This window comes from Capsicum annuum, chromosome 2, assembly GCF_002878395.1.
Source record: "Capsicum annuum cultivar UCD-10X-F1 chromosome 2, UCD10Xv1.1, whole genome shotgun sequence".
NCBI classification, from domain to species: domain Eukaryota; kingdom Viridiplantae; phylum Streptophyta; class Magnoliopsida; order Solanales; family Solanaceae; genus Capsicum; species Capsicum annuum.
The window spans coordinates 17,092,080-17,103,570 of record NC_061112.1 but is presented as its reverse complement, the minus strand read 5'-3'; the positions used below and the strand labels follow the sequence as shown (position 1 = coordinate 17,103,570).

The following is an 11,491-nucleotide window of genomic DNA, read 5'->3' as shown; positions in this document are numbered from 1 at the left end:
TGCGACAAAGGATTTTGACTGAGGCGCATGAGTCATGCTATGTTGTTCATCCCGGTTTCACGAAGATGTATCATGATCTCAAGGAGATGTATTAGTGGAACGGTATGAAGAGGGACGTGGCTGATTTTATGGCCAAATGCTTAGTGTGTCAACAAGTTAAAGTTGAACACATGAAACCTGAAGGGTTGTATCAAAAAATTGTTTTCCTGAATAGAAATGGGAGGTAATCAATATGAATTTCGTTACCGGTCATCCTCTATCTCGGAATTAATATGATTCTATTTGGGTCATCATGGATAGAATGACAAAGTTTGCTCACTTCTTGCCAGTGGGGACTACCTTTTCGGCGGAGAATTATGCGAAATTGTATATTCAAAAGATTGTGAAGCCACAAGGGTACTTACTTTGATTATTTCTGATCGCGGCACGCAGTTTACGTCTTACTTCTAATGATCTTTTCAGGAATGGTTAGGGACTAAGGTCAATCTGAGTACTACTTTTCACCCGCAGACGGATGGACAAGTAGAGAGAACTATTTAGACATTGGAGGATATGCTTCGGGCTTGTGTGATTGACTATGGTGGCAATTGGGTTGAGCATCTACCTTTGGAAGAGTTTGCTTACAACAATAGCTATCATTCTAGTATTGGTATGGCTCCTTTTAAGGAGTTGTATGGTAGAAGGTGTAGATCTCCTATTAGTTGGTTTGATCTTGGGGAGGTGGATATGTTTGGTCCCGACTTGGTTTACCAGGCTATAGAGAAGGTGAAGGAGATTTGGGATAATCTTAAGGCTACCCAAAGTCACCAAAAGTCCTATGTGGATGTTAGGCGTAGAGACTTGGAGTTTGAAGTTGGGGATAAGGTTTTCCTCAAGGTATCTCCCATGAAGAGAGTAGTACGATTTGGTAAGAAGGGAAAGCTCAGTCCCCGATATATTGGTCCTTATGAGATTTAATAGAGGGTTGGTAATGTTGCTTATGAGTAGGAGTTACTTTTTAGCTTGAGCTCGGTTCATACGGTATTTCATGTCTCCATGCTGAGGAAGTGTCTTGGTGATCCTTTTTTGATTGTTTCTTTGGAAGGTTAGGTATCTCGGACTCTCTGTCTTATGAAGAGGTCCCGTTGAGATCTTAGACAAGCAAGTTTGCCATTTGCGTACCAAGGATGTGTATTTGGTTAAGGTTATATGGCGAAACCATAAGGTGGAAGAAGCTACAGGGGAAGCGAAGGAGGACATGAAGTCCAAGTATCCGCATCTATTTTTTGCTCTTGGGATTCGTGCGGAAGGTATGTGTCTTCAACACATCTTTATTTTCTGAGTTTGTTAAAGGAAAGATTAGCATCTTTGTGTCTTTGTTTTCAAAATTTGTTAAGGATTGGAAATATATTTGATAATGCAAATGACTCATGCGTGTGGTTACCCCTACCTTATCCGCCATTCAGGGACGAATGTTCCTAGTGGGGGAGACTGAAACACCCTGGATTTTGACCTTTAGAAAATTTCCTAGACTTTTAGTGTTTGGACCCAATACGACTCATAGGTACGAGCCGTATGTTAGGGTACAAATGGTGTGGTCTGGTCGTATGCCGACCAGTATTAGTCGGTGGAGTGGATTTTGGTCACTTGAGTGGGTACGACTTGAATGGTATGAGTCGTATGATTAGATACGGATCATTTAGTTTGGGTTTTTCTTAGCTTAATCTTAGACTTGGCCGTTTAAGTTGGATCTGAGTATGAGTGGATTACCGTGAGCCATAAGTTAGGGGACGAATCATACCAGGGACTCTTATGATGGACAGTGTTCAAACCTTTTATCATTCTATCATGCCATGGATATGGGTGAAGGGTACAGATATTATCAGTACGACTTGGGTAGAATGAGTCATACACTGGATAGTGTTGGTTCTAAGGGTTGAGGCTTAGGATACGAGTGGTGGGTACCACTCATATTGAAGGGTACGACTCGTGAGGGTCAACTGTACCCCTGTGATGGGATTTTTGTGCAACTTAAGTAGGGGAATTCTTAACATTTCCACACTTACCCTAATAAGACCCCATGACTTCTAACTCACTTGGGAGATTATTTACTTTATTATTCTATTCATTAACACTTAGAAACTCTTCCTAAACACTCTATAATTCTCTCAAGAACTTTGGGACAAGGAATCTAAGGTTTCAACTAGAGGATTAAATTAGGGATCTTGTTGGTGGTTTCTCTCTGTATAATTTGTCAATTAAGGCATGTTCTCTTCCCTCACTATTAGTTACAACTAAGGCATGGTTTTCAGGATTTCATTGTTGTATGATTTTGGATTTTCAACTATAATTTGGGGGTTTTGACTATAAATGATTAGTTATGGTTTCTCATGGTTTTAATTATGTATTTGAATGCTTAATTGGTGGTTTTGGATAATTGGATTGCATGGGAATGGTTAAATGGCAATTCGAATTGGTTTTGGTTATATTATGCCCCCAATGTGTTTGATAAAATGCCTATAAGGATGTTTTCATTGCATTGATCATTTTTAATGGAACTCTTGTTTGTTTTAAACTTGGTAAAGGAATTATGCAAGGTTTAAATGGTTTGAAAAGGTAAAAAGGCTAAATGGTTATGCCTGTGGGGTACATGGTAATCCCCCAAGTGGTTTAATATGGTTAATGGAAGGGTACATGGAATCACTTAAACCTATATATGGTTGGCTGTGGACAAAACTTGCAAGTATAGTCGGTATAACGATACAACTACTAATGGCCTTGGTTAATAAATGGTTAATGGATTGGTTAGTTGCTTGGTATTGGTTTTAATTGGGAAATAATGGCGGGGTGTGTAGTAAAGTCATGGAAGGTGGAGGTCCTGGGGGGACCAAAACTGGAAACTCATATTTATCGATGTGAGGTTTGGTCCAAGTGACCGTGTGCATGATGCTACTCTTTATATTTGGGGGATGTACTAGTCATTCCAGGTTTTCTTCCTTGGTCGTGTGACTTCACGCACTAGGACCCTTTCAGCAAGGGGAGCTGAACATATATAGCCCGTGGGTAGTTTAGGATGGAAAAGCTACACAGCCCAGGTATAGTTTTAATAGTATGCTAAAATCGGTTTTTTTTTCCAGTATGTATATATATATATATGTATGATTTGTGTGCATATGGATCGTTTTACTTAGTTTTGTAAATGGCATTATTTTATCTTTATCCTAAGTTCATACTAACATTTACCCGCTTACCCGTCTTCGAGCGGCTGTATACCCACATTATGCAAGAATCTGCCGTTCTACTCCTCCCATACAGTGATTGACTCGGGGATAGTTGTTGGATTGAAGTGGTGAGCTTTCATCTTTCTAGAAGGCTTTATTTCATGTTATGGATATTTTTAGACCTTTTGATTTATTTCTGTTGGGGCATGTCCCAATCGGATATTCCTACTCTTTTGGTTAAAAGCTTTGTGGTACTGCTATGGGTTAGAATGGGCGAAATCGATATTGGTGTCAGCCTTAGCATTGGTATTGGTATTGGGGCTGATACCGATTGACGATATTGTTGGTTATTCTATCCTATTTCATTTTGGGATTAAATCATATTATATTTTAGAACTCATTTGGTTATGGCCTGGGTTATGGCCCTTGGTTCAGTATTGGTTTGGCTTGGTGGTATTGATTGGTACAGGTTGGTGGATGGGATGACTTGGTAGGGTTGGTCTAGCAATAGACCTATCCCAAAGTCAGTCCAGTTATGCTATTTTGTTATATATTCAGAATTCAACCGACTCAAGGTATACTAATTGGTGGTTGGGTTGGGTAACAGGGGATGGTCCCCGGTCCTGGTTGGACTTGGAAAGCCCATTATGACAAAGCCCCCGATCAGGTCATGTCAGAACCTCTATAACAACACTTAAAAACGTGGGTTTTTCTTCATTACTGGCCACACTTCAAAATTGTAGCCTTTTATACATCCTCTATGACAACATTTATAAAGTGTAAACATGTTTTAGGTACATGCCCCAATTTAATTAATAAACCACACTTTTTAATTGTGGCCTTTGTTACCTTCGACCGCACTTGCCAAGCGTGCCTGTTGCTTCCTCATCTAAATTAACTTTTGTGTAGTCTAGTCTTTACTAGTGTTGCAACCTACATTTTATTGTCAATCATCCACACATTGACATTCATATGGCCACATCTGAAAAAGCGGGACAATGTTGTGTATTTTCTAAAATATTATTTATAAGCGAGAATTTTATTTGACAATATCCAATAATCACAATTGCACATTATTATCTTATTTAAATGATCTCAAACACTAATTAGCTAATAAATAACTCAAAATCAATAATTCAAAATTTTCAATGAATTTTAAAAACTATCTTGTACAACACATACTAATAAAGTAATATTTCAAGATGTGCACTAGCAATGTTTTAAAAAAAAATCAAATATAAAAGCATCACAATTGTTCGAAACTGAAATGCTACAGGAGCTGCCTTTGAAATGTACTTTCATTTAATGGCTTAGAGCGTCTTGTGAATTAGGCAATCTAGAGTCAACTTTCTGCTTCATTATGTCAAGATAATCTCCAAATATCAAAGGATTGCCAAACCAGCAATGAGGTTGGGAGTTACAAGTAACCAAATAAGTTTAGTCCATTAGCACTAAAGCACACTTTTGCATCTTACAGTACCATGTTGAGCTGTTTGTGGTGAAATCGCTACAAATTTAGTAAAAGAAAAGCACAATGAAACCAAGTAGACAAGGGACATAGATCATTAAATAAGTAGAAGTTGATATCCCCACATCCACACAGCTCACACATAATAATATCAATCAACTAGCATTTTGACCGTTTACTTGTATATATAGCTGAAGCCCGGATCTCTATGGGATTTACTGATGGTAACACTAAAAGACCTAGAAGATAATACCTAAATTCAACATCCTAGGATATAAAATAGAAGGTTTAATATTAATTCAGACAATCGCATGACACAATAACAAGTTGTACACAGACCTTACTCCTTTGTGGGGTAGAGAGTCTGTTTTCGATAAACAGGAGTAAAACAAGATTGCAAACACACAGCAAGCTCTGCAAAACCAATCATGGACTTCATTCTCTCAGAAGAATTAAAATGGGAGGAACAGAGAGTTGTTTCTGACATTTTATTTGTACAGTCTAAGAAAGAGGGGGGTGGGGGGGGAGCACAACTTCTCTGTCCCTAAATCCCAAAAAATCAAAACTTCCACCTCCTCAAAATACTTTATGGAGTTAAAAATATTATTTCAGCACCAGTCTTGGTACTTTGTGCAAAGAATACAACAAAGTCTCACCTTCAGAGTGGGGGACTAACTAGATCCTGTTGCAAGTCTTTCTGGTCAAGTTCGGTATATTCTTTCACATGACCCAGGTGAAAACCAGTAGTATTGGCAGCAGAAGAACCACAGAAAACATATTTTATGTCATCTATGGTACCTCTGCCCAGTGCTTTCGTTGGAGTAAAAAGACGTGGTGCAATGTACTAGTATGCACCAATTTTCATTCTCTTTTTGGCACCAAATAATCTCCACATCTAATAACATGACAATCAAACTATGTCAAATTAGCTTCAATAAGTGTTACAGGTAACATTACAACTAACTATATATGTAGGATATTTCAGAGAACATACTTGGATATCGCTTCAATTCACATTATCGATATATGTGGTGCAAGAACGTCTCTCATTTCTTTGTATATCTGCATTAGGTCATGTGCGATAGGAGAATGTGAATCAATGTTGATGTTGTCCACATATACAAAGCCTAAGACATGCAGTTGATGGGCCAGAGCAACCCGCCCATACACATATGGGCCAACATTTGTGCGATCCAAATAGTCTACACAATTCATTCTTAAGACTCCCTTTTGGACTGACAGAAGTTTGACATAGTAAGCTCCACAAAGATCATCACACACATTGTTCATTTCAACGACCATTTCATAAAGGTCCTTTCTAGCACGACCTTTTCTATTGCCACAGCTGCAAATAAGATCAACGTGAAGAAAAAAAAGGAGCTTTGATCCTCTAGAGAAGGCAGCACACAGAAATTGAACATAAACATCATAACCAGTGTAGTCCTACTAGTGTGTTATGGGATGAATTGACCATAACCCTGGTGAAAAGCAATATCTAGTAAAAACTTTTTCAACTCCTAAAAAATACACAAGAAATCATGTGAACATCAACTGCTTTAGCTTTAGGCTGTCTCCCGCTCTCTCTATGTGTGTTACATGAATTGATCCAATCTATTTATTAACTGTCAATCTATTTATCTTTTATGCATTAAAGTGAAAGAAAATTATTAACCAGATTGCAAAAGAACTATATGTAAGTAAATGTACCAACTATTTCCTCAACATATACCCCAACCAACATATGTTGTATTCAAAAATACCACAACAATCAAAACAAACATCTAATCTTTGTAGCACAAACAGTTTTGCAAGGATTCTCCTAAGTAAAATAATAATTTGAGAACAATCAAATCTCACGAACTAATAAACTAAAATCCTCAAAGAATTATTTTGATTGGCAACTCACCTGATGGATGAAAGTTTTAGCAACTCACCAGTTCTTGAAGTAGGGATAAGCTGACACTGGAGAAAGCCAGTTAACTCCAAAGCATTAGTTATCCACCTCGCTTAGATGTGTCAAGTCCTTTGTAGCTTTCCTGGAAGAGAGATGCCAGATTGTCATCAAACCCATAGATCAGTAATATAGTTTTGAAAAAAAAAAAGTAAAAACAACTACAAAGGAAAAATGAACAGTAGAGACAGCAATAACATAAATTCTCGGGTGTTTGTTTATATCCCAGTGAAGAAATCTCAAGCGGTCACCCTCAAGAAGATCTTTATCTTTATTTATGAACTCATATTCATTCTTGGGCCTCTTCTCATGAGTCTGCATAATATAAAAATTACAAACTAAGGGGGAAATGTCTAAGAGTACTACTCGTAATGAAAATATGGACTGAATCATGAAATATATTACCTTAATCAAGTTTAAAATTTTCCTAATTCTATTTAATTGTACTCTATTTAGAAGGTCTATGCTTTCAGATTCTGAATATGTGGTAGGATCTTCATGAGTGATTAGCTCTGAAGCTTCTAATCGATCAATCCTTAATACTTTCCAAAAAGGTCACAAAAGTTTTCCTAATTCCTTTTCAAATTTTGTAAGCATTACCCTTGTGGCCCTCAGATGTGTAGCAATTCGCATGACCTGGGCACCTGAAAGGCTTGGGAATACATCATCAGTAAATTGCTGGGAGAACTTCCATCGATATCTGATCTTCGAAGGGCTGGCAACCTTCCCCCAGAGATCTTTTAGCTGACTCTTAGGAAATTTGACCTTTCAGGCAGATCTCTGTGTTTAAGTCAAATTAAGACAGAAATCAAAAACTCTTACTGATGCTTCTTTGATTCCAAGACAATGTAAAAGTGATAAATAAGTTTAATTCACAGAAGAGCTAGACTAGAAAATACGGCACAAAGAAACAGTAAATCTTTGAGGTTTGTTTTTCTATCAATACAGACTTGTTATATCATGAGAAAGATAAAAACAGACAATGTCAGTGTCCAGACCCAAGGCCAAAGAGTATTGTCCTTATTAGAAAGGACTTATAAAATCAACCTTACATGATTGGCTTAGCAAATAAGGCCATTAACCTGAACAAAATATAAAACATAAGGAAGACAATCTTCTAATCAACAGGACCTGCGGAAAAAAAATTGTCAGACGTTCTTGCATTTACTTGAGGTGTAATTAATCTTTTGTGTTCTATTGAAAAGGCATCCCTGATAACTTTTTCAGGACTTTTCACCTTTTGTTTCTTTCTCTTCTCGTGCTTTAGTGGATCCTTTCATAATACAGTAATATAAAAATTAGACTCATCATATACACTGGCAGACTAACAGTCTACTAACTGAGATACTGAACTCACGTAACAATGGCCAACAATGTTGTTAAGAATTCCATTTTACATACATCAAAAGCATTCAAACATTACTGTTTTTTGATTTCCTTGTTTCACGATTGTTCTTTCATTTGTTCTTTAAACTTTATAATCATGATGGGTCACCTGAATTTACAAAGTGATGGAAAGTAGTGAGAGAGACATGCAAACCAATTCATGTGTCTGTTGATATAAACTGAAAAGGCTAAATGATGAGTTGACCATCTAGATCTTAAAAAGGTATATCCACAGACGAGGATGAAATCAGAGTGTAAGCTAGATACTAAATATCGATTATCTAATGCAAAATGAATCCATATTAAATCTTCAGCTTACTCATTCTACAAAAGTAATAGCTACTGATTCTCAAACTCATTTTGCAAAAAGATAATTAAGGCGAACTGTTTGGGTTATAGCAAACTACTGTTACCCACTCACCTTACTACTATGTTTAAGAAGTCATTGTATATTCCCTTACTCCACATTCCTCAACAAATTTCATATAGGTGTTGACTTCCTACCAGATAATGTGAATTTTACAAAAATATTGAAACATGAACTAAAATTAGCATGCTAGTTTAGAAAATTGACAGAGAACCTTAATGATTTGTTGCTTTGCGTGTTTATCACATCCTTAGCTTTAACTCTCTCAGGTGCAAGCTGGCCCCTTTTACCACTATCAGGTTGGTTTCTTTGGTCACAGACTCACCGTGCATAAGTAGTTCTACAAATTTTCAGCAATGATAATTGAAGTTAGATTTATTAACCAAATTGGTTGTCTTTAATGTGTTCAGAATCCCCTTAAGTAGCAATCAGATTGACCTTTCTATTACTTCAGTTCAGATCAGAAATATAACAAGTTGTCCGAATCTCTATCATAAGTCAAGTTTTGGGACTTTTTCATTTCTTCTTATGTTATAGCCAGTCATATCAAATTGATCTCGAGAGACGAATAAAATAAACTAAATGCAGTGATCAGAATGATACAGACTAGAAGATGCAAGTTCAACAATTTAATAAAAAGAAAAAAATTATAGTTGAAGTATTAACTAATATGGAAATATTTTTTACCTTAAATGACATAAAGTGTTACCTTATATGGGAGAAAACATAATTTATTTGTATATGCAATTACAAAACTGATCAATTAGCAGATTTACATGTAATATACAAGTGTTTCACCTGCAATGACTTTGTATGACTGTGGTTAGATTAATGACAATTAGATAGTTCATCAATTATACTACAGTATGCTATGATAATAAAATTTAGATCCTCATAAAGTACTTATTAAATCATAAAGTATCCACTAAACTACGAAGTAATTGTAGATAACCATTGGGTATAAGACGAGCAATGATAAATTTTAAGAAACAGACAACAACACCTCGGTACCAAAAGAATTAGAGGTAGGCTATATGAATCCTCACTATTCCTTTTAAGCTTAACTCATGAATAAATTTTAAGAAGCAGAAAACAAATATTGTAAAAATTTCATACAACAGATCCTTATTACTATTTTACGTTAGGTAGCCCAATAATATAAAAATTACTATCTTAAGTTGTTAGTGTATGAATGTTGTACTAGGATAAAATTAGACAATCTAGACATTGAGTAGGTGCTAGTAGGGGAACTTTTGTCCAACGTATTTAAATAACATGAAAATTTTAGTACAAACAGAATCAGTTTTTTACCAAATCCTACTAATGAGCTTTGTTTGCTTGGCTGTTATATGTCTCAATACTTAAGAAATCATAAAAGGAATAACTAATTATCCAATGTTATTAAAATCAAGCCTAACTAACAAAATAAGTTAATTAAATCCAAGCTCTTATAGATTCAACCAACAAAATACAAATAGTAGCAAATGTGAAGAAAACGACTCTTAAAGATTCTTGATATATATATGCTCTTAAAAAAACATCAGTTTTGCATCAAACAAAGAAGTGAACTATGGAGAATAGCATATTTCTTTATGAAAACATGACATTCACATTCGAATTAAAAAATCTAACAAAAGGAAAGTTCAATAATAATGATATAATTCTTGGTGTGATTCACATGGCATTACACATTTATGAAGCGACGAAACTAACACCATCTATGTTGTTTGGACTCATTGAAAATATCAGTGGGTGCGTGTTGGATTCTCCAAAATTAGTGTATTTTTGGAGAATTCGACATGGATGCGGCATTGGAAGTGAAGAGTCCGCACTACTTAGAATAACATAGGACCACAAAATCATAAAATGTCCACACTTTTTATCTTTCCTGAGTAAATGATTCGAGTCAATTTTTCCATTATCTCTACAAACTTCATAACCCTAGAGGAGAGGAGAAAGACAAATAAGAAACAATTTTTAAAGCCGAAAGTCATCTTGAGAAGGTGCAAATTCAATGTAGGGAAAAGTGCAATTGTCAATTACTACATCAAATTATATCCAAGGAGTGCTTCACAAATAAATCTTCTACGAGTTAGAGAGGACCAAATTATATCTAAGTAAGTTGGGAGACATTTCTATGTAGATCTCTGTGATTGGAAGCATTAGTATCTCTCTAAATCCTTTCCTCTGCACCAATATTGATACACAAGATAGGATTAACCTAATTAAGGAACTGACCTCGACGCTGGCTACTAGGAAAGCATCTCCTTCCTCCTAAAGATTTTTACAGCTAGCACTAGTGCCATTCTGGTGAAATTTTCACGAATTCAAGATTGGAGAAAATTCCACCACCACCATTTAGGAAGCCATCGACGAATAGCAGCAACAGCGAGTCGGAGATACCCTTTCACGATGGAGTTTGCTGAAGAGTTGAGGAAGAAAACCCTTTAGAGTCGACTTCAGCAATTTTTTCTTTTAAGATATTTAAGGAAATAAATATGCGGAGGAAAAATAATTATTTTACCCACAATTTTATGAGAATTAATAGTCCACACTTCTAAAGTGTTGTTCATATAATTATAAATATAGCAAACTAAAAAGTGTGTTTATATATATAAATAAGCGTGGTCAATTATTTTATAATTTGACAAAGTTTAAAATGTGTAGCCTATAAATCTAAAGAGCACACTTTGCTAAAATTTTTGTGGGCCTTTGATACTTTTGAGAACATGTTCAAATTTAGTGTAGCCTTTAAGTCTAAAAGTCTAAAATATTATAGTGATTTTTTAAAACTTATCATATATTTTAAGGTTCTTTAATTAGAATATTATAAATATAATGATATAATAATTAAAAAAAAGTGAAAAAATAATTTTGTCTATTATAAAGTTTTTTAATGAAAGACAAAAAGTTCAAATAACATTTATAAAGCCTTCACAATTTTAATATACAAGTTTAACCGTACATGCATCGCACTTGTAACTTTTGATTAATTAAAATTAGACGATTTTAGCTATTACGAAGATCTTTAAAGAAGTACAAAAAGTTTAATTCACTTCTCGCAAGCATATATATATATATATAGGATAATGGATTGTCCCTTTGACATTTGTCACGCA

General features: G+C 35.4%; 1 long non-coding RNA gene across 9 annotated transcripts; it reads right to left on the bottom strand.

Annotated features, from left to right (window-relative positions):
- Positions 1 to 4,322: 4,322 nt before the first annotated feature.
- On the bottom strand, positions 4,323 to 10,954 carry LOC107857657. Of its 9 annotated transcripts, XR_007051114.1 has the most exons (7): positions 10,611 to 10,918; positions 8,587 to 8,712; positions 7,220 to 7,399; positions 6,603 to 6,704; positions 5,663 to 6,013; positions 5,325 to 5,563; positions 4,323 to 4,707 (listed from the first exon to the last, which is right to left on the bottom strand). It is a non-coding gene; the product is annotated as an uncharacterized LOC107857657 (long non-coding RNA). The 9 variants fall into 9 exon arrangements; XR_001670952.2 differs by having other exon boundaries at positions 5,663 to 6,704; positions 10,611 to 10,897; XR_007051122.1 differs by lacking the exon at positions 4,323 to 4,707 and adding an exon at positions 4,787 to 5,082 and having other exon boundaries at positions 5,663 to 6,704; positions 10,611 to 10,897.
- Positions 10,955 to 11,491: the final 537 nt, after the last annotated feature.